The sequence below is a fragment of the Montipora foliosa genome, chromosome 12, assembly GCF_036669935.1.
Source record: "Montipora foliosa isolate CH-2021 chromosome 12, ASM3666993v2, whole genome shotgun sequence".
Classification (NCBI taxonomy): Eukaryota; Metazoa; Cnidaria; class Anthozoa; order Scleractinia; family Acroporidae; genus Montipora; species Montipora foliosa.
The window spans coordinates 24,818,928-24,823,927 of NC_090880.1; the positions used below are offsets into that span (position 1 = coordinate 24,818,928).

The 5,000-nt window shown below is 36.2% G+C and overlaps 1 protein-coding gene across 1 annotated transcript in view; it reads left to right on the top strand.

Annotated features, from left to right (window-relative positions):
* The first annotated feature begins 549 nt into the window (after positions 1–549).
* The window catches only part of LOC137980425 (tetratricopeptide repeat protein 28-like), a 25,681-nt gene continuing 21,230 nt past the window's right edge, over positions 550–5,000 (top strand). The window contains exon 1 of the mRNA XM_068827869.1: positions 550–593. The gene's annotated coding sequence lies outside the window, so the exon portion shown is untranslated. The remainder of the gene's footprint in view (positions 594–5,000) is intronic.

The following is a 5,000-nucleotide window of genomic DNA, read 5'->3' on the forward strand; positions in this document are numbered from 1 at the left end:
TTTTAAGGTATGAAATTGTCCAGTGGTTGGCTCAAAGGCTAATCTACACAATTGGTCTTGAGCAAACGGCGAATTGCAATGCCCTGGACCACTTTGCAGCAGGACTAGAGCATCCTAGATGTGTTACCTGCAGTTGCATGCTAAGCCTGATATCGTTTGACAGCTCTCTTTGTTGCATCTGCCTAAAGAATATAGCATCTCCTGACAGTGTCAAAGTGTGTTCAGGTTGAAACCTTCTGACAAGCTGAATTTAATGTACTCAAAGCTGCGACTATTTTTAGCTTGTGCGTCAAAAAGTACATTGCGACCAACAGTGAAGAAAGGTAAGAATCTTAATTGATGCATTTAAGGGAGAGTCATACACCCACTTAGAAACACTTGAATGGTTTTAAAGTGGATAATTATGTGTAGTCTTTGTATAAATGCAAAGATAATAATAATTATCGTTATGTACTTGCATAAAATTTCACATTTTATTTAACGCAGTTTAATAATAATAATAATAATAATAAGTAATAGATAATAATAATAATAATAAGTTTCTTTTATAGCTTCTATCCAGACATGATCTAAGAGCTTTACAAGTCATGAAGGTAAGTGGGAAGGTTTAGGGTTATTATTGGTGAGGGTAAATGCAGCTGGTTATCTTTACTTGACGAGCAGCATTTGTGGGACACTGTGAGATAAATTGTCTGTATTCAGAGACATGAGTGATGCTGAAGTTAGGGAGAAGAGCAAAGGGACACTTTGTGACGCTTATTGAAATCTGCGTGCATTTTCGGACATATCTGAGTGTTTTGAATGTTTCCATTGGTATAAATTTTCTGATATCATTTATAGATAGATTACAAAGGTGATAGAATGCAGATTTACATACAGTCTTAATATGAGGCAGCATTGACATGGTACTGTCAAAAGTGACAGCATTCCTGACAGTTTGAGAAGGCTGAACAATGTCTTGACCAAAGCAGATTGGTGGCAAGCGTTGCTGTAGTCTAAATTTTGAGTGAATAAAGAGGAACTCAGTTTTTTCTTTATTCAATTTTAGTTTCTTGATACTCATCCATGTTTTCCCATAAAGGTGTAGATTACATGTAAGTCAATAGCTGTTATTACAGTTGAGCCCACGTTTCAGCAGTGTTACTTTCAGTGCGCACGAAAGCAAGGCTTTCGGGTCAGTCAAGAAATACCAGGGTACCTTAAAGAATGCATGGCTTTTTGACCTCTGTGGACTGTTTCTTCGTTTGTGTTTGTGGAGCTCGTCGTTCATCTGGCCTGATTCTGACGTAAAAAGCATGGTAAGGCACTGCATTGCTTATGGATATGTTAACAGAAGTAACAAGGCCCGAATGTTCAAAACTGTCATGGCATTCTTTACCTGTAAACAATGCTAAGCTTCGAACTTGGCTGCTTAAAATAAAGAGAAAAGACCCTCCTGTGTCGAAACATTCTTATCTCTGCAGTGAGCACTTTTCTGAAGATTGTTGTATGTGGTGTGTGGGAAGAAAAAGGTCATATGGTATCTCAAAAGTGGATCTGTTCCGACAAGATTCATTTTTTCAGCGGAGGAAAAGCCAAAGCAGAAAGGCCCTTTTTATCACGTCAGCTGGCATTGTGAGGACAAACAAAGAGCCGAGTCAAATTAGAATAAAGTTATACTGAACTCTCAATCTAACCCTGTCGAATAATTTAGCTGAATTAGAATCTGTAAGTATTCCATGCCAAGATTATGGATTTCCAAGCATGTCACTAACCTGATAAAGCTGAGGACAGGTAAAAAGCAAAGAAGAACTTTTAGTGGAGCACGCTTAAACGAAAAGGATAGAAGAAGGTGAAGACGCTTAAATGAACTCGAAAAAGCAACTTACTGAAAAAATGAAACAAACTTGAACTAGAACTGGAGCTTAGGCTCGAAAGATGTTGAAAAGCGATGTTCCAACAAAGTCTCTTTACACATTGATATAATATTAAGTAGTAATTCAAGAATTGTTGATTGATTTATACTGGGTTTCCAAACTATGAATGTTTTCAGGCATAGCTTCTTAGCTTTTTTAGGTAGCGGAGTGATGCCAGCCTCTAAACTTGTGTACAGCTAACCACTGAAAACAGAATGATGCCCAAAAAGAGCGGAGAGAGGCAGGCCCCAAAAGGAACCCTATGTCAGTGGAGGAGGGAGTTTAGCTGCCAAGATATAGAGTATCTCAGAGTCTTGTGGGCGCGAATAATTAGAAATTACTTGGAACAAAGTTTGTGTAACATACATATATAAAGAATACTAGACATTTTCTCCTGACAGACAAAATCATTGACTTACACAAGGCCTGCATGCCTTTTTCTACCCTTCTTCCCCCCCGATCTCCCTCCAAAAACAAGTACAAGGGAAACAAACCCCCCCCCCCAGTAATCATCGATGCCAAAAATGAGATCTATGTTGAGAAACCAAGTAACACCAGAAAGCCACAACAGCTTACCTTCTCAACCTTACAAGAACACTAAATACTCTCAAGGCCATTGGTCGTTCATTACTCCAAGTGGACCAGGCGTTTGTTTTATTTCAAATCTCTATGGTTGGCTGTTATTGTCTGATTACTATTTTCCTGATAGTGGTATTTCTGGCATACTATTTCTCTCTCGTACTATAGATCTATATTCAAGATTTTACTTATTGTATTTAAAATGTCTCAATGATAATGCACCAGACTATTTAAGAACAAAAAACTCCAGTACAGACGGTACCATCCAGATTTCATTAAGATACTGTTTCGAATATGTTTACTCTGAAAGAACCTAGAATCATATACAAAAAACTTATGGGGATAATAGAGCATTAATTTTTCGAATATGGGGCCCCGAAGACTTTGGAACCAGCTTACCCCATGATCTTATGCCAACCTTAGCACTGTTGAACAACTTTAAGAAAAGACTCTGAAAATACCTGTTGTTTTTACTAAATATGTTAATAAGTTCGCCCGTTATTTTAAAGTTTATTTTTTTTATCATAGTTTTATGCATATTACACTCATCTTTATAGTAAGAACTTATATCTATCACTTGTATAGTTAATTAGCTTAATATATTGTATGCCGATTGTATGTTTTTAGTTTAATATATTGCTATGTTTAAGATAAACCATTGTTAAAGCGCCTTGAGCACAGCGAAATATGTGTGCTATATAAATTTAAATTTTATTATTATTTTATATTACATTAGCAATTTTATTTCCAAAAATTTTTTTTCCCAGCTTTTTTTATAAAAGGAGATTAATTTTTCATTTGGTGGTATTATACTCATTATATTATTATTATTTATTTTATTATATTATTCTTATTATTATTATTATTATAAGGAAATAACCAGTAAATCTGCTTATATTGACCAAATTACAGCCGAGGGAGAGTAGGTCATGGCAGATCGGGGGTTCAATAATCTAAGAATTGTTTGAATGTCCCTCCCTTTATGAATCAACTCAGGACAGTTTGATCTGAAACCAGGAAATGCCTTGCCCAACCAGAAGGATTGCCACCCTCAGAATTCATGTTGAATGTCGCAATTGAACTGTGTGAAGAACTATCATATTTTTTAGACTTTATTTATCCAACAAAACTTAGGCAAGAGTGGCCTTAATTGACATGATTTTCTTTGCTGTGCTGCAAATGACTCACTAATTTTTTGCTGCCTCTTGTAAAATAAGTGTGGGCTTTGAGATAGTTTTTCCTCTATTACGGTATATCTAGTGCCGTAGGGCTTAGCTTCAGCTTCAGGCCCTCAAAGCCCTTAATTTGCCGAGAGGGATCTTATTAGAAGGGGCTTTGAAGTGTTAAGAGGCTTACATTAAATTTACAAGCACATTTGCATTGCATATTTCATAAATACATTCTTGTAATTACCATATTTACTTGAAAAAGTACCTTTCTTTATTAAGTGCCATTCCCAAATGTGACAAATCAGCTGTGCCTTCAAATATCTAATAGTAAAATACACAGTAACTGGGTCTCCACACATGGGACAAGGCTACATTGTACATTTCATTGTTTTCAATCACATAAGATAATCGTTTTGTTAGCATGAACACAAGCTGTCAGTTTCCCGTGGGGGTAGGGGTGGGGTGAAAGGGGTGTGCCCTCAACTCTTGTGTTAGCAAATTTTCAGCTTATTTGCAAATCAGCACGATCAATGGACAAGTGCATGTATTTTCTCTTGTTTATTTCAGTTATATCAAATAATAACAAAAAAACCTCTTTTACTCTTTTCCTAAAATAGCAGGATTATATTGGTACAATTTTTAATAACAACTCTCAGTGGAGTACAATCTTGCAAAGGCTGCATCTCTGGGATATTACAAAACCAGAACCTGGTTCCAGGAAGACTTTATGCATAAGTTGGAGACTGGGTAAAAAATCCACTAACTAACTTTGATTCTTAATACTGATCAAAAGGATTACAGCCTCTGGGCTAGACTTAACTACAAGTTGGGCTAATAATGACAGGGGTGCAAAGTATGTGAGCCTCAACTTGTTAGAGAACATCTATAACTAGTAGTCTATTAAAAGTTTGCAATTTGTTCAAAGATTTTCAATAACTTTATCATGTCGGGAAAGACCAAGGGCCACAAGAGGATAAGCAAGCTCAGGAGCAAGATACTGACCATGAAAACTTTGAAGTTTAGGATTTCTTTGAAAAAGATGAACTTTGTTTTATTTTAAGGATTATAATTTCCTTCAGGTCAGACAAAACTAGATCTACATATTGATAACCTGAACAGAATAACTGTTGTTGCACTTGCTAATGGTATGCATAGTATACTTTTCTAGCAAATACCTAGACTACACCTCTGCCAAACACTCTTCAAGTACTACTGTAACTCCATTAGGGATGCTCCAAGAATGGGTGGGTGGAGGAAATAATAAATCCCTCTTTATTGACTTTACAACCAAGTATCTCTTCATGCATCATAAGTATTTTCCTTTCATCTTCTGTTGGAACTCGTGTAGAGTGTTCGG